The 26,488-nt window shown below is 42.7% G+C and overlaps 1 pseudogene; it reads left to right on the top strand.

The window, feature by feature from the left end:
- The first annotated feature begins 692 nt into the window (after positions 1 to 692).
- LOC132405212 (uncharacterized protein K02A2.6-like) lies at positions 693 to 3,375 on the top strand (annotated as a pseudogene).
- The last annotated feature ends 23,113 nt before the right edge of the window (positions 3,376 to 26,488 follow it).

Genomic DNA, 26,488 nt, shown 5'->3' with positions numbered 1-26,488 from the left:
AGGAGGCTAAGAAGTGCTCTATTCTTCTGTGTGGGGGGGACAAAGACTTACAAGTTGATAAGGAACTTGGCCACACCACGGAAACCGGGAGAAATTCCATATGACGAACAGGTCAAGCTCGTGGGGAACCACTACATTCTGAAACCTTCAGTGATAGTCCAACAGTTCAAGTTTCATAGCCATTTCAGGAAGCCTGGTCAGCCTGTGGCCAATTTTGTGGCTGAGCTTCGGCAGCTGACGGAGCAATGTGATCTCGGAGCTATATTGCATGACATGCTCCATGATAGATTAGTATGCGGCATTAATAATGACGACACACAACGCCGCTTGTTGGGGGAAACCCCACTGTTGACTTCCAAGAAAGCCCTAGAGATTGCTCAAGGCATGGAGATGGCTGCTAATAATGCTAAGGATATACAGAAAGGACATGGGGGGTTGCAGTGGGTGACAGTGCTCCAAGTCAGGAGGGAGACTGGTAAACTGGCAAAGCGGGTGGAATGTTTTCGGTGTGGAGGGATGCACTATGCAAATGTTTGCTAATTCAAAGATACTGTAGCAAAAAGGGACATTTAGCTAAGAAGTGCAGGAGTTTAAAGGGTGAGGTTAAGCCTGGGCAGGGGAAAGCTCAACAGACTCAGGCAGCCACACACCGCCTAGGAGAAGCAGACGAAGAGGCAGCGTGCGCCCACAACATGTTTCGGGTGGAAACGGATGAGGGACCTTATTATCCTACAGTCACTGTCAGGGGAAAGGACATTAAGTTTGAGATTGATTCAGGGGCTACTGCATCGGTCATTAGTGAGGAGATCTACAGGAGGACATGGGGGTCCAACGTGCCTCCCCTCAGATCGTCTGTACTCAAACTAAGGACCTATACGGGGCAGCCCATACCTCATTTAGGGTTGTTATATGTGGATATTTCAGCTGGGAGCCAGCAGGCTGAAGCCAGGCTGATGATAGCTAAGGGCAGTGTGCCCAGTCTTTTGGGCCATGATTGGCTTTGCAAAATCCGGCTCAACTGGCATGAAATTAAGTATGCACACACGACAGAGGACATTCTGCAGTGGTATAGTGACGTTTTCAGGGATGAGCTGGGGACACTGAAGGGCGTGACCGTGAAACTCCATGTCGACCCTAAGGCCACACCATGTTTTTTTAAGCCCAGGTCGGTGCCATGTGCCACGAAAGGCAAAGTCGAGGAGGAGCTGGAACGTTTACAGGGGCTGGGCATCATTGAGCCCGTCCAGTTTTCAAGGTGGGTGGCTCCTATTGTTCCAGTTTTGAAGGCAGATAAAATGGTGAGGATATGTGGGGACTACAAGCTTACAGTGAATCAGGTCTCTGAGCTGGAGGAGTACCCATTGCCACGGGTGGATGACCTGTTTGAGACCCTTTCAGGGGGTAAGCTGTTCACAAAGCTGGACATGAGCCAGGCCTACCAACAGCTGCTACTCGACGAGGATTCAAAGGAGTACGTCAGAATCAATATGCACAAGGGATTATTCAAATACAATTGCCTGGTGTTTGGAGTGGCATCTAGCCCCGCCATTTTCCAAAGGACAATGGACTCTTTACTGCAGGGGATTCCACACGTAGCAGTGTATCTTGGTGATATTTTGATCACGGGATCCACGGAGGGGGAGCATCTGGCTAACTTAGAACAGGTGCTGAAGAGGCTGTCAGACACAGGGCTGTGGCTGGAATGTGGGAAATGTGTGTTCCTGGCTCTGAGTGTGACCTACCTGGGCACAAGATTACAGCTGAGGGTCTTTGCCCAGTGGAGGACAAAGTGAGAGCTATCAAGGAGGCCCCAAGAGTGTCACTGAACTCAGATCATTTTTGGGCATGGTGAATTATTATGGCAAGTTTCTTCCGGACCTCTCAAACGTTTTGGCCCCACTGTATAAGCTGCTTCACAATGACACTAAGTGGTGGTGGGGTGAAGAGCAGGAGGAAGCTTTCAAGGAAGTGAAAGAACTCCTCCACTCAGCGAAGCTGCTCGTTCACTATGACCCAGACAAGGAGATCATCATTTCATGCAACGCTTCGCCCTATGGAGCCGGGGCAGTTCTCTCACACGTAATGGAGGACTGTTCAGAGAAGCCAATTGGTTTTGCTTCACGTACCCTGACGGCTGCTGAGAAGGGATATTCACAAATAGACAAAGAAGGTCTGGCCATTGTTTTTGCAGTCAAACGTTTTCATCAGTACCTCTATGGACGTGCATTCACAATTTATACGGACCATAAACCACTGCTGAGCCTTTTTAGTGAGACCAGTTGCATCCCACCGCTAGCCTCAGCCAGGATACAGCATTGGGCTCTCACATTGTCAGCCTACCAGTATACTATCGTGTACAGAGCGGGTGGGGATAATGCAAACATTGATGCACTAAGTCAACTACCTTTACCTGAGCCGCCTGTTACTACACATGTGCCTCCAGAGACTGTGTTTTCATTGGAGAGGCTGTCAGAGACACCTGTAAAGGCGACCCAGATCAAGCAATGGACAGAGAGGGACCCAGTCCTGTCCCAAGTCAAGACTTTCCTTTTACAAGGTTGGCCCAGAGTTGTGGAAGGAGAGGACATGAGGCCTTATGCCAAACGCAAGACAGAACTGAGTCTGCAGCATGGCTGCATTTTCTGGGGGGTGAGGGTCATCGTGCTTCCCCCTGGCCATTCACAGATTGTGGAGGAAATTCATGAGACTCACCCAGGGGTGTCTCGAATGAAAAGCCTTGCAAGATCCTACGTCTGGTGGCCAAGAATGGATCAGGATCTGGAGAACAAGGTAAAATCATGCACGCAATGTCAGACCAATCAGAACATGCCACCACCAGCTTTGCACCCATGGGAGTGGCCAGTCTACCCCTGGTCTAGGCTGCATTTGGACTTTGCTGGCCCCTTTATGGGACAGATGTTTCTTGTAATGGTGAATGCATATTCCAAATGGATCAAAGCTCACATCATGAGCAACATCACAGCCCTCTCAACCACAGACAAACTCAGGCAAGTGTTTACAGTCCACGGGTTGCCTGACACTCTGGTCACTGATAATGGCCGGATGTTCACCAGTGAGCTGTTCGGTGAGTTCATGCGGCAGAATGGCTTTTGTCACATTCGGACGGCCCATTTCCACCCAGCCTCAAATGGTTTGGCTGAGTGGGTTGTTCAGACAGTGAAGGAAGGCCTGAAGTAGATGACAGGGGACTCTCTTGGTACCCGGCTTTCACATTTCCAGTTTAAATACCGCCTCACGCCACAGTCTACGACTGCACGCACTCCAGCAGAGATGCTGATGGGGTGTAGGCCTAAGTCAAGATTGGACCTGCTGCGCCCGGACATGAAGGCAAAAGTGGAGAGAAAGCAGGAAAAGCAGAAGGAGGGACATGATCAACATGTGTGAGAGAGACGGTTACAACTCGATGACAATGTCTATGTGAGAAGCTTCAGCAGTTGCAATAATCAGCAATGGCTACCTGGTGTTATTCTCAATCAGAGTGATCCAGTGTTCCATGTTGTTAAGCTGACTGATGGGTGTGTTTTCCACAGATATTAGGACCATGTGCGCCTGTGTCATGATACCGGCTCAGAGGTAGACAGTTCCATGGAGTTTCCAACAGTGATACAGACTACTGGGGAAGCATGTCCACCAATGACTTTGCCAGCGAGAGACAGACACATGCTGGCAGAGGGGGCAGAGTCCCCTGAAGAGGATGGACATTATCAAGCAGCCACACAGACCCCTCTCATGTCCCCAACAGTAGATCCACACAAAACATCCTCACCAGCGGTGTCTGCTGGGTCACCGGGGGTAGTGCGTAGATCGCAGTGCCCTCGCAAACCTCCTGAAGGACTGAATCTTTGATTGGACAGTTTTTTTGTTGTTGTTAGATAGAATGTTGAATTTGCCACGTTTTTTTAGGTGTTCTGTATTGGTAACCTGTTGCTAACGATACCACTGTTTTTATTTCCCAGTTCTTCTATATTTGGGGAATGTTGGATCTTAAAGGGAGAAGTGTTGTAATGTGAGTATTATTAAAATTAAGTTAATACTGATCGGGAAGCTGTTGGTAATGAGAGGCGGGATCCGGGGTTGGCCGGGTTTTACTCCTGGTGTGCATTGTATATAGTTCCTCCACCCATGCTGCATGAGGTACCTGGAAGCCTCTGTATTGTAAATATCATTTGCCATCCCAGATAAAGATGATCTTTTGGCCATAAAATTGTTGAGTGGTCTTTTATTAAAGTAGAAGTTACCACAACAGTCATTCCTGATTTTTCCATGAGAGGAGGTACCTTCTCGATATCCATCGTGTTAAGATTACATATCTTCCGAATGAGCCCCCACTCTCCTTTATAGTTGAGTAAACCTTCTCAGCTCTGCTAGCAGTTTATTTATATCCTTCCTTAGAGAAGATCAAGATTTTGCACAATATTCCAAATGTAGTCTCACCAATGCCCCAATGGAAGCATATGCTCGTTACTTTTGTTTTCAAGTTCCATCATAATAAAAGATAACTTTCTGAATACTTTCAGTGCTTACCTTTTGTGAATCTTGAACTTGGGCACCTTCTTCTGCACATCAGAATCTTGTCACCTTTTTAATTTCTCTTTATCAATTTCAATGCCGGGCCAGATGGTTTGGAAGGGCCGGGTGTCGGGACCAGAGGTGAGGGTTGGGCTGGTTCTCCTCGCCGCTCTGCAGCATTTACTTTACTCTTATCTGCGCTGAGGCTGAGGCGGTGATCTGCTCCGGCTACTCCGGGCTTCGTGCCTGCGGGCTCCATGATATTTAGTCCTCTGTGTGTTTAACTGAGGCTGAGGTTGTAAGCCTGCTCTGGCCTTCATGTCTGAGAACACACTTTCACTCTAAATGCTATTTGCTTACTTCTATTGTTTGCACAATTTTTCTTGTTTGCACATTGGGTGTTTGCTGGTCTCTTTTTAATGGATTCTTCTGGGTTTCTTGTTTTGTGGCTGACAGTAACGAGTTGACTCTCAAGGTTGTATAATGTATATATACTTTGATAATAAGATAATAAATGTACTTTGAATTATTTGAATTTTTTAAGAATAGCTCACAATTTCGGCATTAGATCTTCATTGTCTCATTCAACTGAAATACGTGCCTATGTGGCCTCTTTACATTCCCTTCATAATTTACTTTCCTACCTTTCTTTGTGTCATCAGCAATTTCAGCAACTACACCTTCTGCGTTTACATTCGAGTCATTTGGCACTACTGAACAGGAACACATTTCTGTTTCTGAACATCATTAGGGTTTGCTTTGAAGTAGGCTTGACATGTCCGACATATGTTACTGAATGTGTATATATTAAATTAAAATATTAGAACTACAAAATAAACTTATAACAAGGTATCAGTTTATACCAGCATTGAAATGCCTTTCCTCTGAGTAAGTAATTTTAATCACATTTACTTCATTATTCCAATTTTCGTCCAACCATCTTTCCTTCATCTTCACTTTTTATGTCATTCAGTTTAATGTAAAGTGTAGGCATAATTTCTTCTTGCATTATTAACCCTAAATATAAACTCCACAAGGTTACAAAAGTATACTATGTTTTAATGCCCACCATTTAAAATCTATTGTATTTAATGTTATTTATGCTGGGATCAGTATGTTTCTATTTGCCCTATTCTATCCATCCAAATATTCAGTTCATATTGGGCATTTTTTTTACAGAGGCAGCTTTCTAGTCAATCTGCATCATACATTTTCCATGCTTCATTTTCCTCAATATGCAGTGGATTTCCATAGTGCAGTTGTGGTTTAGCTGAGATTTCATTAGCATTTTACTCAGGACTATCATTATCACTTGGCTGTTATAGCCATGTCATGTATTATTGGTCTTATTTGCTAAACTCTCAATAGAGCAGTGCACAAGCATTAAATCTTATTCAGGCATTTGGCTCCACTTATTGCAATGAAACTCAATTTCAGAAACAGTATATAGTCCATATTTTCCATTATAGTGGAAGTATTTTTTACTTGTGATATTTTGTGCAGGTTAGCTATTTCTTTATCAGTATCTCATAAGTAAAAGCTTGCATTTTCTGCAGGTTTATCACTCTGAGTGGTTGCCCTTAATCTTGTTCTCTCACTCCCTCCTCATTTCCCAGAGGCAAGTCTTTTGTTAGTTGTGGTTCAATTACTGCAGTCCATTCGTTTACTTTCTTCATATTTTCAGGGGATGAACTCTGTCAATTTAAGCCCATTCATCCGTTATAAGATGAATCTGTTATAAGATCCGTTTTTAGCTTTCTTTGGTCTTCCAATTAATAACATCCACTACTTTTGTAACACAACAAAAATTTCATTGCTGTATTTCTTAGTGAGCTGAAGAGGACTCTGTACAGCACTACTTCCTTGTGTTACAATAAATTAAACGTCTATCTCTTTAAGCCAATTTTTATTGGGGCTGCTATATTATCTTAATTCCCAAAAAAACAGAACTTCCCTAAAAATCTACCATTGTTAACTTGTCAAATTATTTCCCAAGGGTCTTGTATTTATTATCCAAAGCTTTTCTCTAAATGAATGTTGGCCATACTTTCAAAACTTTCACCTAACCTCTTCACAACTAGATCTAATGAGATTACCCACTTATTAGAGAAATATATTGGATCGGTAGGCCAGTATACCCATGGCTAACTTCCTCAAATCTTCTTAATAGGAAGAGGAATTGAAGGAATCAGGATAGGCTGTTCATGAAAGAAAGTATTTTGTGATGTGTGAATCAAGGTGAAAATGCATTTCTGATGGGAGCAGTATGATTTTGAGAACAGAATAAATCATTGTTGTGATAGCATTTGGAGAAAAGTTTTCCTCACTGCATGTTGAAACCCAAAGTATCAATTTAGAAACAATTTATTGTGTAATTATAATGTTTTAAATGAACCAAAACATCCAATTTTAAAAAGGGAAATTTGGAATTACTAGAGTTTCTCATACATTTTCAGAAATATATAATTAATAAATAATGGTGAAGAAACGTTTGGAAAGATTTTACATAATTTGATTTTTTTTCCTCTTGCAGCGCTACAGAAGGGATGGTAAATCCAGATCCAAATCCTCTAATTTGCAATGAACTAAAAAAATGAAAGTGAATTTAGGTTTTACCCTTGGAATAGATTACCTGCTGCTGCCAAGAATGTAGAAAATGTAACATTTAATTTGCACCCAGCACATTCCAACTGAGAGCAATATGAATAAGAGCAAGTGGTTTTTATTTCGGGAGTTTAAGACCTAAACTTTCGGAAGAATTCAGAATTTTCAATGTTCATTCAAGGAAAAGGTATTAAACAACGTCAAAAATTTTACAAATTACCATGGAAAATCAATTGTTTACCTTTATGGTTTTATGTTGAGCAGTTGATGGTTAAAGGCCTGTATTCGCTGGTATTTAGAAGAATAAGGGTGACCTCATTGAAACCTATCGAATGGCAAAAGACCTAGATAGAGTGGATGTGGAGTGGATGTTTCCTATGGTGGGCCAAGGCAGTCGCAGAATAGAGGGGTGTCCTTTTAGAATGGAGATGAGGAGGAATTTCTTTAGCCAGAGAGGGGAGAAACTGGAATTCATTGCCAAAGGTAGTTGTGGAGGCCAAGTCCGTATGTATACTTAAGGCAGAGGTTGCTAGACTCTTGATTGGTCAGGGCATAAAGGGAATCTGGGGGGAAGGCAGGAAACTGGGGCTGAGTGGAAAACATGGGTCAGCCATGATTAAATGGCAAAACAGACTCAATGGGCCAAATGGCCTAATTCTGCTCCTATATCTTATTGTCTTATGTTTGGTAATTTAGTTTCCTTCAACATGAGTGAAAGAGTGTTTTGAGTTTACCAGCACCTTGTACTCCACAACATTTTCAATGTGATACCAGTTTTTAAATGTTTGAGGGATATATCTGCTTTTCAAGCTGCTTTCACTGCTTTTTGAAGTTGGAAGGTATTATGTGCATCAATATACCAGCAAACATCCCTGCTATATTTAATGATGCAGAAAACAAGAAGCTGCCAGTACTAAAGTGGGATTACTTGCACAGGAGCACTCAGTCTTGCTATGTTTTTTTTTGTGCTAAGGGTAAGAAAGAGCACATAAAAATTAATTACATTGCATGCATATGAAAAATCTTGTGGATGCTGGTTAGGGCCAGCAGGAACAAAATCAGGAATTATCTGACATGTTGTCCACTTTGTGTTGTTAAGATTGCATCCTACCAGATACCAGGTCCTCAAGGATTCTGAAGAACTGAATGGTTGTTACAATTTATTGCTACAGTTCCTAGTCACTGTTGTTTTCCTGATGTTTGTTAATGAAGAACCATAGAGGGCTGTTGGGCACTGGAAGATGGATATCTTATCTTTTAGCAGATGATTGTGCCTTTAGATAAGAAGATCTTGTTAGGGTGGACATGGAAGAAATGGGTTTACCCAAATTCCACCGGAAACCCAGAGGCAGAGTCCTGACTCTGCACATGAAAATCCGAAAGGTGTAGGTGCTAAAATTCTGAAAGAAGCTTCAAAGAAAACAGTAAAAAATGGAAAAAACATCAGCAAATCATGCAGCGTTTGTGTCTGGAAAAGCAGAGCTTAACATTAAAGCTCTAAATTGATCTTTGGAAATTCTCTAAATCACAGGAGCTCTCAGACACCTGTAAAGGGATATGCAACATTTGCTTCTCAATCCATGGGCTATTGAGCAACAAGCTGCTTGAAAAGGACTCGTCTGGCTCAGAAATATTTACAAGCAATTAGCAAGCAGGTGTGTTGAATGTGAGCCATCAAGTGGAAGCATTTTGGAGAAGGAAGAACGAAGTATCGTTAAAGGGATAGGTCTAATGAGACATGGTGAGAGATGGGAAGAGAGCTTTAAGATGCAGAAGCCAAATAACTAAAAGTATCTGTAAAAATTTGGCAATCTATAACCTCACTAAGCAACACATCACTATGATGGGGGCATTGGCAGATGTATCAGTATTACAGTGGAGTAAAGTGAATTACAGAGGCATGAGAGAGGTGGGTAGTCAAAGTTGATTGGAAGAGAGCACCAGCAGGGATGATGGCAGAGCAGTAATGGCTGGAATTTCTGGGAGCAATTTGGAAGATGCAGGATAGATATCCTGAAGAAGTAGTATTCTAAAGGAAGGAAGACATAACTGTGCAGACAAGGGAAGTCAAAGCTTACATAAAGGCAAAAAGGTTTATAATAGAGCAAAAATTAGTGGGAAGTTAGGGGTTTGGGAAGCCTTTAAAAACCAACAGAAGGCAACTAAAAAGTCAAAGAAGGAAAAGATAGAATACGAAGGTAAGCTAGCCAGTAATGATAAAGAGGATACACAAAGTTTCTTTAGATAAAGTGGAAAAAGAGGTGAGAGAAGATATTGGATCACTGGAAAGTGATGCTGGAGAGGTAGTAATGAGGCACAAGGAAATGGTGGATCAACTGAATAAGTATTTTGCATCTGTCTTCACTATGGAAGACATGAGCTGTATACTGGAAGTTTGAGAGTGTCAAGGACAGGAGTGTGTGAAATTGCTATTACTAGGGAGAAGGTGTTTGGGAAACTGAAAGGTCTGAAGATAGATAAGTCACCTGGATCATATAATCTACACCCCAGGGTTCTGAAAGAGGTGGCTGATGAGAATGGGGAGATATTAGTATTGGCTTTTCAAGAATCAATGGATTCTGACAAGTTTCTGGATTGAAGAAGTGCAAAGGTCACTCTACTCTTTAAGAAGAAAGACTGGCAGAAGAAAGGGAAATTATAGGCCAGTTAATCTGCCCTCAGTGATTGTGAAGATTTTGAAATCGACTGTTAAGACCGTGGTCTTGGAGGCATACAATGACATAGACTGTCGTCAGCATGGTTTCCTGAAAGGGAAATCTGGCCTGACGAAGTTGTTGGAATTCTTTGAAGAAATAATAAGCAGGATAGACAAAGGAAGAATCAGCAGATTTTGTGTACTTGGATTTTCTGAAGGCCTTTGAGGAGCCACCCATGAGGTTGCTTAACAAGTTAAGAGTTAAGGTATTACAAGACAGGGAACTAGTACGGATAATGCAGTGGTTGGTTGGCAGGAGGCAAAGAGTGGGAATAAAGTGAGACTTTCTGGTTGGCTGCTGTTGGCTAGTGGTGTTCCACAGGGGTTTGTGTTAGGACCCCTTCTTTTCATATTATATGTCAATGACTTGGATGATGGAATTGATGGCTTTGTTGCAAAGTTTGTGGATGATAGTAGGTGGAGGGGCAGGTAGGATGTGGAAATAGGGAAGCCACAGAAGGACAGACAGTGTCATGGTCCTTACTGTTAATTCCCTATCTTTCTCCTAGTTTCCGTTGATCGTGCCACAGTTCCGACCACTAATTTCCCATTTGCTTCCAGTGCTGTCTCTCTCCATGGCCAACATGAGAAGAACCCTGAGCAGGGTAAACCCACGGAAGGCCGCTGGACCAGACAACATCCCTGGTAGAGTGCTCAGAGGATGTGCAGACCAGCTAGCAGATGTTCTCACTGACATCTTCAACATCTCCCTGAGCAGCGCCACCATTCCAACATGCTTCAAGGCCGCCACCATCGTCCCCGTGCCAAAGAATTCTTCAGTGTCCTGTCTAAATGACTACCATCCCCTTGCCTTTACATCCATCATCATGAAGTGTTTTGAGAGGCTCGACATGAGGCATATCAAGACCCTGCTGCCCCCCTCACTGGACCCCTGCAGTTTGCGTACTGTCCCAACCGCTCAACAGATGACTCCATTGCCACCACCCTCCACCTGGCACTAACCCACCTGGACAAAAAAGACACATACGTTCAGATGCTGTTCATAGACTTCAGTTCAGCATTCAACACAATCATTCCTCAGAAACTGATTGGAAAGCTGAGCCTATTGGGCCTGAACACCTCCCTCTGCAACTGGATCCTAGACATCTTGTCTGGGAGATATCAGTCAGTCCGGATCGGGAGCAGCATCTCCAACACCATCACACTGAGCACGGAGGCACCCCAGGGTTGCGTGCTCAGTCCACTGCTGTTCACTCTGCTGACCCACGACTGTGCTACAACACACAGCTCGAACCATATCATCAAGTTCACAGATGATATCACCATGGTAGGTCTCATCAGCAAGAACGACAAGTCAGCTTACAGAGAGAAGGTGCAGAGCCAACAAACTGTCTCTTAATGTGAACAAAACAAAAGAGATGGTTGTTGACTTCAGGAGGGTATGGAGCGACCACTCCCTGCTGAACATCAACGGCTCCTCGGTAGAGATCGTAAAGAGCACCAAATTTCTTGGTGTTCACCTGATGGAGAATCTCACCTGGTCCCTCAACACCAGCTCCATAGCAAAGAAAGCCCAGCAGCATCTCTAATTTTTGTGAAAGCTGAGGAAAGCCGATCTCCCAACCGTCATCCTCATCACATTCTACAGGGGTTGTATTGAGAGCATCCTGAGCAACTGTATCACTGCCTGTTTCGGAAATTGTACCATCTCAGATCACAAGACCCTGCAGTGGATAGTGAGGTGAGCTGAGAAGATCATCGGGGTCTCTCTTCCCGCCATCACGGACATTTACACTACATGCTGCATCCGCAAAGCAAACAGCATTATGAAGGACCCCATGCACCCCTCATACAATCTCTTCTCCCTCCTGCCATCTGGGAAAAGGCTCCGAAGCATTCGGGCTCTTACGACTAGACTATATAACAGTTTCTTCCCCCAAGCTATCAGACTCCTCAGTACCCGAAGCCTGGACTGACACCTTGCCCTACTGTCCTGTTTATTATTTATTGTAATGCTGGTACTGTTTTTGTGCACTTTATGTAGTCCAGTGTAGGTCTGTAGTCTAGTGTAGCTTTCTGTTTTTTTTTATTACGTAGTTCAGTCTAGTTTTTGTACTGTCATGTAAACTATGGTCCTGAAAAACATTGTCTCATTTTTACTATGCACTGTACCAGCAGTTATGGCCAAAATGACAAAAGTTGACTTGACATGATGTCTCTTTGATGATGGCACACCTGGTTTCCATCAAGACCAGCAGCAAAAGAACCCTGGCATTACAACCACTAGTCGCCAGATCGTTGGTTTTGCCTGTGTGGTAATTAATGTTTTCCAGCTGCTTAGGACCATGTGTTCTTGGTTTTGCTCCAGTTTCAAGGTTTACCTATGAAACTCCATCTCTCCATGTCAAGATCCCTCCTGTTTGCTGTTTAACATTCACGTCTGTGTTAAGCATCCTAAAGCAATCTCCGTGCCTGTGTCCTACACTTGGGTTCACTTCAATCGCTCATTGCAACAGACAGATTAGGAGAATGAGCAAAGAAGTGGCAGGTGGACTACAGCGTTGAGAAGTGTATGGTGATGCACTTCATTATAAGAAATAAAAGTGTAGGCAATTTTCCAAGTGGAGAGAAAAATCAAAAATCTGAGGTGCAAAGGGACTTGAGGGTCCTCATGCAGATTTCTCTAAAGTTTAATTTGCAGGTTGAGTCAGGGGGAGGAAAGCAAATGCAATGTTAGCAGTCATTTTCAGAGGACGTGAATATAAATGTAATGATGTAATGTTAAAGATTTATAAGCAACTGGTGAGGATTTACTTGGAATATTGTGAGCAATTTTTCATTCCTTATTGAAGAGAGGATGTGTTGACTTTGGAGAGGGTTCAAAGGAGGTTCACAAAAATGATTCTGGGATCACGTGAAGAGTGTTTGATGGCTGTAGACTTGTACTCACTGGATTTCAGAAAAATGAGGGGGTATCTCATTGAAAGCTAATAAATGTTGAAAGGCCTTGATAGAGTAGATATGGAGAGAATGATTCCTCTGATGTGGGAGTCTGAGACCAGATGACATAGCCTCAGAATAGATGGATGTCCATTAGAACAGAGATGAGGAGGAATTTCTTTAGCCGGAGATGATGAATCTGTGGAATTCTTTGCCACAGATGGCTGTGGAGGCCAAGCCATTGGGTGTATTTAAGGTTGAGGTTGATAGATTCTTGACTAGTTGGGGCACAAAGGGAGAAGCCAGGAAATTGGGACTGAGAGAGAAATGGATTGGCCATGATGAAATGGCAGAGCAGACTCAATGGTCCAAATCACCTAATTTTCCTTTTATGGTCTTATTGCCTTAAGAGAATGGGCTAGTTATCTCTTAGGAAGTCCCCAAGCCCACACTTTGGCAGTGCAGCAGGTGTGCCCAGTCTGCCAAAAGGTTAACTGACATGATCGATTCACTGGCACCTGCCGTGCCCAGCTTGTGCCAGCTAATAGTCATTTTCCTAATGGAAAGCAAAGTCAAAATTAGGATACTAGAATCAGAGAAATGAAAGTTACAGGGAGAAACCAAAGTTTGGGAATGTGCATCAAAATAAAAGTCTACACAAGGATCAATAATGATAAATGGAAGCAGATCCAATTAATACTTTGTTGGAATGTTATTAAACTTATTTATTGGGTTTAAGTTTGTTGGAATGTGACTAGAAAATGGAAAGTTTTTCTTTTCTTTGTGCTAGTAACTTTGAATGATTTTATAGGTTGGTTTGCATCAGAATGTAAGCAAAATTGGACTGCTGCCATGTGCTCACTTTCAATTCACTTCAAAGCTGGATTAAGAAAGACTCATGAATACAAATAACTCTGATACCCTTTTGCAGATACACACCACTTCTTCTGAATTTAATAAAATAGGATAGGCATTTCCTTAAATAACTTGGCCTACAGTATTTTCAGTTTAGAAGTCAGACATAAAATAATTCAATAATACTAAGATTATCAAATGCCACATTTATAGCTTAATGTATTACGCATCCTCTGAGGTGAAGCCTTTATTAACTTTCTGACCTGTATTTACATCAGCCCCCTCAAACCTACCATCACAAATGGCCTCAAAGTGCCCATTGTCTCAGCCATCAATGAATAATTCTCCAGTCACATTTAATGTCATTCTCCATGTCAATTCCCTTTCTTCTCCAATCCTCACTTTCTCCTGTACCTGACAACAGAGGTGGGGGAAAGGCTTGTCATAACATTTATAATTGGAAATTTAACTTCTCAACCCTCATGTTTTCTGCCTTCCATTCACCTAAATGAGTAAATCTACTGTGTTACTTCTCTACCTGGGATCATTGCCTGTGCTATCTGTATACATAGTCATAGTCATGCTATAAACAGTCAGTGTGGAATCAATCAGCACTGCCCATCAATCCAACTATCAAGAACCTATCTACACTATTCCCATTTTATTCACTCTGCACCCCCATTTACTTACCCAAATTCCAATATGCACTACACATTATCGCCATTCTTACTAATTAACCTGCGAACCTGCATGTCTTCCATATGCAGAAATAAACTGGAAGACTTGGAAGAAACCCACATAGTCACAAAGAGAATCTGTGTGCCAGTGAAGGTAAGAATAGGATGATTTGGCTGACGGATGTGTGGCTGAGAAATTGGTGCAGGAGACAGGGTTTCAGATGTCTGGATCTTTGGGATCTCTTCTGGGGAAGGTATGACCTGTACAAAAGGGATGCATTACACCTGAAACCATGAGGGACCAGTATCCTTGAGGGCAGATTTACCAGAACTGTTGGGGAGGGGATAAACTAATTATGCAGCGGGATGGGAAACTGAGTGATGGGGCTGAGGGTGGAGCAGTTAATATACAAGCAGGGAAACTGTGTAATAAGTCTGTGAGGAAGGACAGGCAGATGATAGGGCAAAATTGCTGTCAGTGAGATGAGTTGCAGCATAACAGGGGGACAAAATTGACAAGGGTGACGAATACAGGACTGAAGGTGTTATGTTTGAAAGAAAACAGTATACAGAATAAGGTAGATGATTGACAGGGATAACATTGTGGGCATCACTGAGTTGTGGTTAAAAGAAGATTATGGATGGTAGCTTAATAACCGAGGATACACATTGCATTAAAATGACAGGCAAGTAGGCAGAGGGAATGACATGGCTCTGTTGGGAAAGAAATGAAATCAAATCCTTCAAAAGAGATGTTATAGGATCATAAAGTGTAGAATCATTGTGGGTAAAGTTAAGGAACTGCAAGGGTATAAAGACCCTGATGGGAGTTATATACAGGTCTCCGAAGAGCAGGCAGGATGTGAGCTGCAATTACAACAGTAAGAGAAAGTGCATGTCAAAAAGGCAATGTTAAGATAGCCATGGGGAAATTCAAGATGCAGGTAGATTGGAAGAGCAGGTTGGTACTGAGTTTGGATCCCAAGGGAGAGAATTTGCAGAATGCCCACGAGATGGCTTCTTAGAGCAGCTTGTGGTTGAGTCCAATAGGGGATCAGTTGTTCTGGATTGGGAGTTGTGTAATGAGCTGGATTTGATTAGGGAGCTTAAGGTAAAGGAACTCTTAGGAGACAGTGATCATAATATGATAGAATTCACCTGCAATATGACAGAGGGAAGCTGAAGTCAGATGTATCACTATTACAGTGGAGTAAAGGGATTCACAGAGGCATGAGAAAGGAACTGGCCAAAGTTGATTAGAAGAGAAGACTAGCAAGGATCACGGCAGAGCAACAATGGCTGGAATTTCTGGAAGCAATTTAAAAGGCACAGGATAGATACTTTCAAAAGAAGAAATATTTTAAAGACTGGTTGATGCAACTGTGACTGACAAGGAAAGTAAAAACCAACAAAAAAACAAAAGAGAGAGCATTTAATAGAGCAAAGATTAGTGGAAGGTTTGAGGATTGAGAAGCTTTTTAAAACCAACAGAAGGCAAAAAAAAGTCTTAAGGAAGGAAAAGGTGAAATATGACGGTAAGCTAGCCAATAATATTAGAGAAGATATTAAAAATGTATTTATATATAATGTGTATAAGAGAGGCGAAAGTAGATATCAGACTGTTGAAAATGGTGAGGTAGTAACTGAGGACAAGGAAAGGGTGGATGAACTGAAAAAAAAAAAGTATTTTGCATCAGTCTTCATTGTGGAAGACACAAACACTATGCCTGAAGTTAGAGTGTCAGGAGGCAGAAGTGAGTGCAATTGTAATTACTATGAGGAAGGTTCTTGGGAAGCTGAAATATCTGAAGGTAGATTAGTTACCTGGACCAGATTGACTACACCCCAGGGTTCTGAAAGAGGTATCTAAAGAGATGGAGGAGGCATTAATAATCATCTTTCAAGAATAAATATATTCTGGCATAGTTTTGGATGACTAAAGATGACTGAAAATGTTACTGCACTTTTCAGGAAGAAAGAGAGGCAGAGCAAAGGAAATGATAGGCCAGTTAGCCTAAGCTAGGGAATGCTAGGGAAGATGTTGGAGTCAATTTTTAAGGATGAGGTTTTGAGGTAGATGGAGGCACATGATAAAACAGGTCAAGGTCAACATGGTTTCTTTAAGGGAAAATCTTGCCTAACAACTTTTTTGTAACTCTTTGAGGAACTAGCAGGTAGGGTAGACAAAGGAGAGTCAGTGGATGTTGTTTACTTGGATTTTCAGAAGGCCTTTGACAAGGTGCTGCACATGAGGCTATCAACTAAGCTAAGAGCCCATGGTATTACAGGAACAATACTGACATGGATAGAGCATTGGCTGATTGACAAAAGGCAGCATGGGAATAAAGGGAGATTTATCTAATTTGCTGTCGGTGACTACCCATGTTCTGCAGGGGTTGCCATTGGGACTGCTTCATTATGCCAATGATTTGGATGATGGAATTGATAGCTTTGTGGCCAAGTTTGTGGTTGATATGAAAATAGTTGGAGGAACAGGTAGTGTTGAGGAAGTAAGGAAGCTGCAGGACTTGGATTGGGAGAATAGTCAAAGAAGTGGAAGATGGAATGTAATGTTGGGAAGTGTATGGTCATGCACTTTGGTAGCAGAAATAAAAGCACAGAAAGGTTTCTAAACAGGGAGAAAAGACAAGGATCTGAGGTGCAATGGGATATGGGATTCCTTGTGCAGGATTCCCTGAAGGTTAACTTGCAGGTTGAGTCGGTGGTGAAGAAGGCAAAAGCAATTTTGGCAATCATTTCAAGAGGACTAGAATATTACAAAGATGTAATGCTGAGCTTTATAAGGCACTTGACGAGGCCTCATTTGGAGTATTGTGAGCAGTTTTGGTCCTCTTACTTAAGAAAGGATATACTGACATTGGAAATTCACAAAAATGATTCCAGGAATGAAAGACTTAACATATGAGGAAAGTTTGATGGCTCTAGACATGTACTCACCGGAATTCAGAAGAATGAAGGAGGATCTCATTGAAATATTTTTAATGATGAAAGGCCTTGAGAGAGGAAGATGATATTTCCTATAGTGTGGGAGACTTGGACCAGAGGGTGCAACCTCAGAATAGAGGGATGTGCATTTAGAATGGAGATGAGGAAGACTTTTTTTAGCCAGACTGTGGCGAATCTGTGGAATTCGTTACCACATGCAGCAGTGGAGGTTCAGTCATTGGGTGGTGGTTGACATGTTCTTGGTAAGTTAGGACATGAAAGGTTAAGGGCAGAAGGTAGGAGAATGGTGTTGAGAAGGAAATGTTTCAACCATAATCAAAATGGCATAGCAGAATCAATGGGCCAAATGACTTGTTTTTGTTCTCTGCCTTGTGGTCTAATGTCAAATTCCACATAGACATTAAGTGGAGGTCATAACTGAACCCTGGTCTCCGGCACAATGAAGCATCAGTTTTATAATTTATGTTGCCTTGTACCTACATGCCTGTGATGCTGATCGAAGCAAATACTTCATTGTACCTGTACATCACTGCAATTGTGCTTGTGATACTAAAATCAACTAGACTTGACAAAGACGGCTGTAAAGACCAAGTCATTGGTTAAATTTAAAGTGGGGGCTGATTTGTTTCTGATTAGTAAGGGAATCAAAATTATGAGAAGAAAGTAGAATGGAGAGAGAAAATACATCAGCCACGATTGTGTGGCAGATTATACTTGATGGGTAAATGACCTAATTCTGCTTTTCTGTCTTTTGAACGTGACTTGCGCCACTGTGCTGCCTGACCAGAAATGCCAATCTACTTCAGGTATGAAGGGTTGAACCTGTTGGGCAGGAACTTCCTGAATTCCAACAGCGTACCGTGCATAGCAGCAGGCCTTCAGAAAACTTTGGCTCCAGCACCACCATGAAAGCACCATGTAAGAACTGAGAAGGATTTTTTTAAATTAATTTTTTTGAGTTTCTACAATACAACTACAAAAAAAATCAACAAAATGGAGATTTATACAGTGCAAAACAAACGTGCCTAATATATAATTCATAACAATTAAGGAAAAAGCACCCAAAATAAAATCATATAAAGTTAGTGTCCTCCCCACCCTCCCACTACAAAACTCCAGGCCAACAATTTCAGTGTGTTCATTTCAGTTTAAATGACACTGACTGATAAAGACATTTTGGAACAATTGACATAAATATTTTGAGGAAATGAAAAAAAACAGAATATTTTTATAGAGTATGAGTTTTTGAAAAACAACTGTAGAAAAATTATGACAATGAATCTCATTGAAACCTACTGGATCCTGAAGGGCCTGCACAGAGTAGGAGAGTCTATAATCAAATGGCAAGCTCTAGAATAATGTCCCTTTAAAAATGAGATGAGGAAGAATATCTTTAGCCAGGGGGCTGTGAATCTGTGGAATTTTCAGCCAGTTTGAGGATGATTACTCATCTATGTGTCAGGAGACAGGTTAACCCCTCAACTGCCTTGGCAAAGCAGAACTACTGAAGTTTTCTCCTAGGCCTCAGAATACATGAGATAAGAATTACCTCAGTACTATGTTCCTCACAAACTCACAGCAGACAATTAGAATTTCTGACTCTGCAGTCAAACCTTGGCTCAGCACGAGGAGTTATATCTTTCCTAATGTGTTTTTTATAATCTCTAGTCTCTAGATCTCACTACTTGTCACAGCTGTTGTTGAGCATTGCTGTTGTTATTGCATTGCTAAGCAATTATCCTTTGACATTAGGTCGGCCATTATATAATCGTTTGGACATTTCATTTACTACTTCGAAACAATTTGTTGGAATGTTTGATCAGTGTTTGAATCTACATCTCATGAGAACACTGAGAAATTCTGTCTTTTTACACCAGCTCCTTGCATATTGTAATGCATTGATGAATAATAAAAGCGCCTCCAACTACAGCTACACTGAGACTGGAGTTATCTATCTGTAGCTTCCGAAAACAGGTAAAACTTTTGAGTGAAGGAATACAAGGTAAGGTTCAAGTCCTTAAACTAAAAGGAACAGAAATGAGGGTTACATCTGTTGGAGTGAACAGGATAATGAAGAGAATTTATGTAAATACAAATTAGGTTATTGACTGAGACACAGCTTAGGAGGGCTAATGGCGCCTAACAACGACTCCTTTGCTTGCATCTTTGGAAACAGCTCAACTTCCATCTTTAGTATCTCTATTTTTTCCCTTTCAGGGTTCTTTTGAAGACCCTGACCTGGAGTTACACGCTGACTATGGATCTTTGTAGGAATTGGATCCGCTCTTGGGGTTCCATAATTGGCCCTTGTTTCTCACACCAAAGGCTTGGCCTAAGAGTCCGGCTGGAATTTGGAAGCCTAGGACGTCAGGGCTCTGGAGATGGGTGGATTGAGGGTCGGTGTCATGACGGGAGAACTGTGTGTTGTCGGGGGAGTTGGGATTTCTGCTGTGTGCCTGGAATCCCAGGATCTTTACGATCTTTGGGCACAGAGCTGGAATAAGAAACGTAATGGACTCATAACATTGTAAACCAGCAAGTTGTTTGTTACATCTCCCCGCTCGCTGGGAAAATAGAGACATTAGAGAGAGAGAGAAACTATGGTATGTCGAATACTGGGTGAAGCACAAGGCCTTCAGGGTGACTGCAAGTCTGTGTCTTTGCTGTTGCTTTGCTCACGCTTGAGCGCTCGGTGGCCATGCTGATGCTTTTCTTTTTGCCAGTGGGGGAGGGGGGACTGTTGCTTGCTGCGGCTTACGCGTGGGAGGCAGAGCTGGGGGGGGGGGGACTTTGGGGTTCTGACATTTAACTCTTGTTTATCCTTTGGGGCACTTCTCTGTTTTCATCGATGTTTGCAAAGCAAAGGCATTTCAGGATGTATATTGTATATATTTCTCTGACATTAAATTGTACCTTTGAACCTTTGAAGGAAATGGCAAGGAAGAGAATTCTGCTGGATCTTATTGGCTAATGATGCCAATTCGTATCAGTACCATAGGGTTGTTGCCTTTAAATGGCATAAATCCAGCACATTTTCCCTGCTTCAGATTATTTGGTGTCTTTGTGAGGTTAAATCTTCTCAAGGAATTGGTACTTGGATCAGTGGTGAAGGAAGCCATTCAAGTAAAACTAGAGAAAATTAATTTTTAAAAAGGATGAAGGTCTCACTGTAAAAAAGACCTGGAATCTGAATGTAAACAAGGTGGGAGAGTGGAAACCTGATTGAACGAGGACTAACCAATCAGAAGAGCTGGATGAGGGAATCATTAAACATTAAACATTCAATTTACGCTGGAGATGGAGAAGAATGGTTGCCTCCCATTCCTGGATATTCTAACATGATGGATACTGGACTGTAGCCTCAGACATGGGATTTATCGTTAACCTACTCACATGGGCTTACAACTCAACAATAACAGTTACCATCACACCTCCCAGTATTGAGCAGTTCTTTCTATTTTGTTTAACCATGTGAAAATTATTTAGACCCGGAGGGTGTCCATGAGGAAATACAACAGTTACACTCAGTATTCCTACAGAATGGCTACAAGGTGAAGAACGTCAATCGGGCCCTTTAAAAGCCCGATGGAAAACCAAGAAACCTAACAATGAGGAAGAACCCGCATTACCTCCTGTCTTCTCTGTACTTCCATGGTTTCTGGAACATTCATCATGATCCTGAAGAAATACCGGATTAATACCATCGACAAACCCATAAAGAAGCTCAAATCACAGCTTGCATGGGTGAAATTTGATCTGGGACTCAGGATGGTTAGCATGTACAGGATTCCCTGTGAATGTGGAGCAGCATATGCCATCCAGACACGGTGGAAAACTGCACCAAAAAGCACAGGAGATGTATTCATTTGAGTTACCCAGAGAAATTGGCAGTAGTAGAATATTGCGTTTGCAATGGCCATAGGATTGACTTCAATGGCACAATACTACTGTGTCACACCAATGGGTTTTAGGACTGCTTGGTGAAGGAAGCCATTGAAATAAAAATAATTTAAAAAAATATGAAGTTCTTGCTTCAAGTAAGAACTGGAACTTGATTGCAAACAAGGTCGAACAGTGGAAATCGATTGGATGAAAAGTAACTAATCAGGATGGATGGACAATAGGAGTATAAATACCACCAGACTAGACATACCTGGGCATAATTCCTAATGAAGATGGCAGAGCTTGTCATTGAAACATTGGTTAAAATCGCTACTTGTACCAGATGGAAGCTGAGAAGAGCTTATTCAACATGTATGCTGGGAAAGCATTAGATCCTTTTTTTTTTACAACACTCCTTTTCCATATTTACCAGAAGGCTGGTCAGATCTGACTACCTGAAGTTTATCCAGGCTTCATTACACTCTTACGTAGTTTTATAAAATTGTACTTCAGCTGCAAATGGCAGATTGCATTCAACTCTGGTTGCCCCATTGTAGGAAGGATGTGGAGGCTCTGGTGCAGAAGTTCAACAAGAAACTACCTGGATTAAATAGCATGAGCTATGAGGAGAGGTTGACAAAATTGAGATGCTTTCTCTGGAGTGGCAGAAACTGAGGAGAGATCTGATAGAGGTTTATAAGACTATGAGAGGCATAGGGCAGGCTGCCACTATCTATTCCCAGGGTCAAAATGTCTAATGCTGGATGGCATTAATTTAAGTTGAGAGGGAATAAGTTCAAAGGAGATGTGCAGAGCAAGATTTTATATAGAGATACATTGCCTATAAAATATATTCACCCCTCTCCCTGGAAGTTATCATGTTATATTGTTTTACAACATTGAATTACAGTGGATCTAATTTCACTTTTTGACTGATCAACAAGGAAAGACTCTTCTGAAAAGTGAAAACTGATCTCTGCAAAATGATCTAAATTAACTACTAATATAAAACAGAAAATGATTCATTGCATAGGTATCTACCCCTTCAAGTCAGTGTTTTGTAGATGCACCTTTGGCAGCAATTACAGCCTTGGCTTTACAAATCTGGACACTGCAGTTTTTCTGAATTCTTCTTTACAAAACTGCTCAAGCTCTGTCAGATTGCTTGGGGATCATAATTGAACAGCCCTTTTCAAGTCTAGCCACAAATTCTCAATTGGATTAAGGTCTAGACCGGGGGTCGGCAACCCGCGGCTCCGGAGCCACATGTGGCTCTTTTACGTCTGTGCTGCGGCTCCCTGTTGCTTTGGGAAATAATTGGTTGTGGCGACCCTTTTCCTGGCACATCCGAACCGACTCACAATTAGATAGCCTACGGGGGTTTGCGAGCTTTGGAGCCTCTGCGCCATGGGGGGCAGGTTGAGGGAGGCTTAAAAGTGAGGCTGAAGATTTCGAATAAAGTTTTTTCCTTCGACTGCAGTTACCGACTCCGTGTCGTAATTTTAGCGCTGCGTGTAGCACACCGCTACATGGTCAGTATTTAATTAAAATGTATTTTATGTTAGTTTGTTAGTTTTTGAAATGTAAATCTAAATTTGAAGATTATGGTGATCTTGTACAATCTAAATAAGACGTTGTGGCGACCCATTTCCTGACACATCCAAACCGGCTCACAATTAGCCAGCGTTCAGGCTAAGGGAGATAGCCTACGGGGGTTTGTGAGTACGTGTCTTTTGCAGCATCCGCGCCCATGGGGGGCGGGTTGAGGGAGGCTTAAAAGCAAGGCTGTTTAGTTCGAATAAAGCTATCTTTGACTGCAGTTTACTGACTGCGTGTAGCAACCGCTACAACGTGTTTTTATCGCTGGCTGTCCAGAGGGGAGGTGCTGAAACGCTTTGTCGCGTGTCTGGAAGAAGTGAAAACTTTCCTGGGCAGCAAAGGGCTCACCTTTCCTGAGCTGGAACAGCCAGAGTGGCTGGAAAAGCTACACTTCATGGTAGACATGACAGCGCACCTGAACACACTGAACACAGCTCTTCAGGGGAAAGGACGTACAGCCCTGCACATGTTGGAGGATGTTTTGGCATTCGAGCGCAAGTTGACGTTGCTTGCCAGAGATTTACAGAAAGGCACATTGTCTCACTTCCCCAATTTGAGAGAGTTCAAACAAGGTCACGACATGATAAATTCGGAGTATTTACATTCTGCAATCATCGCAATGCAAACATCGTTTGGGAAACGCTTCTCTGAGTTCAGAGAGGAAAAAAACACGTTATCCTTCCCGGTCACTCCCCTAAGCATCGATCCATCCCTACTGAATACGACTGCATTGTCAGGTGTGAGTCAACCTGAACAAGTATGATAAATATTTTAATTGCCTATTATTTTGTATATTCATATATTTTCATTGTTCAGTGAAATAGTCCTTTTATTTTTCAGGTTTGCTGCTGGCGGCAAATTTAAGTTTGGCGTTTTTCATAAATACAAGAAGGACTCAAATAGACGTTGAGTATTTTACTTAAAAGTAACCTTCAACCCAACATCTTTTTTTCGGAGTTCAAAATGTTTTTGTTGCATGCAGAAATGTAATTTCGTTTTCTCTGCAGGAGTTCATCAATTTCATAAATGCAACACATTATAGTTTGTTTATACATAGCATAAAGGCAAAACAAAACGTTGTATGCAGTGTTATTTCATTTTAAATGTCAAACAGGTTTTGCAGCTCCCAGTGTTTTCTTTTCTGTGGGAAACAGGTCCAAGTGGCTCTTTCAGTGGTAAAGATTGCTGACCCCTGGTCTAGACTCTAACTTGGCTACTCCAAGACATTAACTTTGTTGTTTTTAAGCCATTCCTGTAGTCAGTACATTTGGATATGGCCTAAGTTTGGAGTGAGAGACATTGATAGTTCATAGACTTCAATGTGAACAGAGTTAGAAGGAACAGAAAACAATAAATGCCAAGCCAAACAGGGCCATTAACTAAAACTCTCAAATGGAAAACAAAGCCTTTACTGCAGCAGAGATGAATAACTAAAAGTAAAAATGAATACCGCTAGTCTTCAGAGACAGTTGACTTGACAGTCCAGTTTTTCAGGCAAGGCTGAATGCAAGCAGGCAGTGAAATAACGCTGTACTTTGCTCAAGTTTCAACAAGTGCTACAATAAAAAGAAAGGAGTTAAATACTATCACAGTGAAATAATAATTAGCTGACACATGCATAAGCACAATTGCCATATCCGCTGCGCTGCCGAATTCATGGTTGTGACAGGACCCCTTCCCTAGGCGCAGCTCCTGAGGCGCCACAGACCCATGTCCACTGGACGTCCAGGTGAACGATTTGTCCAAGATGTCCTTCGCCGGGATCCAAGTACGTCCTTCTGGATCATACCCTCCCCAGTCCATAAGGTACTGGACCTTACCACATACCCGGAGAGATGCCATGAGGCGCCGCACAGTATAGACAAGGGAACCATCTACCAGACGGGGAGGTGGGGTGACTGAGGCTAGGGGAGAGGTAGTAACCAGCTTGAGCTGGGAACCATTGAATACTGGGTGGATCTTCAGTGATGCTGGCAGACATAATCTATACAACACCTTGTTGACAGCCTTTTCCACCATAAACAATCCCATATAGCACTGTGCCAATTTACAGCTCTTAACTTTTAGGGGAAGATCCTTTGATGCCAACCAAATCTCCTCTCCTGGCTTGAATGGCCTTACCTATTGGAGGAACCGATCAGTCTGCCAGGCATGTTGTTTCTGGGCGCACAGCCCTATCCTGTTTTCGGTTGCACTTGTAGCGCTGGATCCGCTGTTCAGCAGCAGGAACTCCTACGTCGATCTCCTGATCAGGGAAGAGCAGGGGCTGGAATCCTTCTGGCCTTCAAAGGGGGATATACCCATGGAGGATGACTGGAGGTTATTGTGGGCGATTGCCCAAACCAATTGGGAGCTGCAGGATATGGGGTTGGAAGAGGCAAGGCAGCTCACGGTTGTCTCTAACTCTTGGTTCACTCTCTCAGTCTGGCCATTGGACTGAGGGTGGAAACCAGATGAGAGGCTGTCTGTGGCTTCTACAAGACAGCAGAAAGCATTCTAAAAGTGGGAAGTGAACTGTGGTGTATGATCAGACATCATGTCTTAAGGGAAGCCATGGAGCCTGAACACATGTTGAAATATAAAAGTGGCAGACTCACAAGCTGGGGGAGGGCAGCCTTGGAAAACAAATTCACAATGACTAAAATGGTAGTGTTTCCATGAGACATGGGCAGATCAGTGATGAAATCTACTGAGAGGTGGGACCAGAAGTGGTGGGGCACAGGCAGTGGACATAGCACACGCGCAGGATGCTGGCGTGATGTCTTGTTCCGAGCGCAGGTGGAACAGGCAGATACAAAGTCGTGGACATCCTGGGAAATAGATGACCAAAATTATCTGTTTATAAACCCCTGGCTCCGTTGAATTCATGGATGTCCAGCTAGACAGGAGGAGTGACCCTATTCGAACACTTTGGAATGCACCACAGCAGGGACAAACAGCTGGTTGGGAGATCCCCCACCCAGGCTTAGGTCCGACTGTTGGGCAGCCCTCACCTCTGCTTCTATTTCCCAGATCACCAGAGCAATACGTGAGCGGGGAAGAATGGGCTCTGGATTGGCATTGTTCTCGGATATGTCGAACTGCTGGCAGAGAGTGTCGGCCTTTGTATTCATGCTGCCACGAGGATAGGTGAGGCTGAAACTGACCTGTGTGAAGAAGAGAGCCCACCGGACTTGACAACAGTTGAGTCTCTTTGCATCCTAAATATAGGAGAGGTTCTTGTGACCTGTCCGGACTATGGATGGATGCTCTACACCCTCCAGTCAGTGCCGCCATTCCTTCAAGGTCTCCTTGACAGACACAAGTTCCTGGTTCCCAACGTTGTTATTCCTCTCGGTTGGAGTCAAGTGACGGGAAAGAAAGGCACAAGGGTGCAACGCGCTATCCACTGATGGCCACTGAGAGAGGACAGCTCCAATGCTGACATTCGATACACCCACCTCAACAATGAATGACTGTGGTCGGTCTGAGTGTTACAGCAGTGGGGCAATGGTGAAACGTCGCTTTAACTCTGAAAATGCTTGGTCGCCACCATCTGTCCAGTGGAATCTTGTGGTGAGTGTATTTATAGGAGCTTCAATAGAGCTGAAATTCCATATGAAACAATGATAAAAGCTCACAAACTCCATGAAGCATCGTAGCTGTTTGACTGTAGATGGTTTGGGCCACTCTGTAACAGCCTGAACTTTACTAGGTCTATATGAAGACTGGTTGTGGTTGCCTGAAATGTGCTGCTGGAGGTGGTGGTGGTGGAGGC

This window comes from Hypanus sabinus, chromosome 15 (genome assembly GCF_030144855.1).
Source record: "Hypanus sabinus isolate sHypSab1 chromosome 15, sHypSab1.hap1, whole genome shotgun sequence".
Lineage (NCBI taxonomy): Eukaryota > Metazoa > Chordata > Chondrichthyes > Myliobatiformes > Dasyatidae > Hypanus > Hypanus sabinus.
Note: the sequence above shows the minus strand (reverse complement) of the source record. Positions and strands in the feature narration are given on the sequence as shown.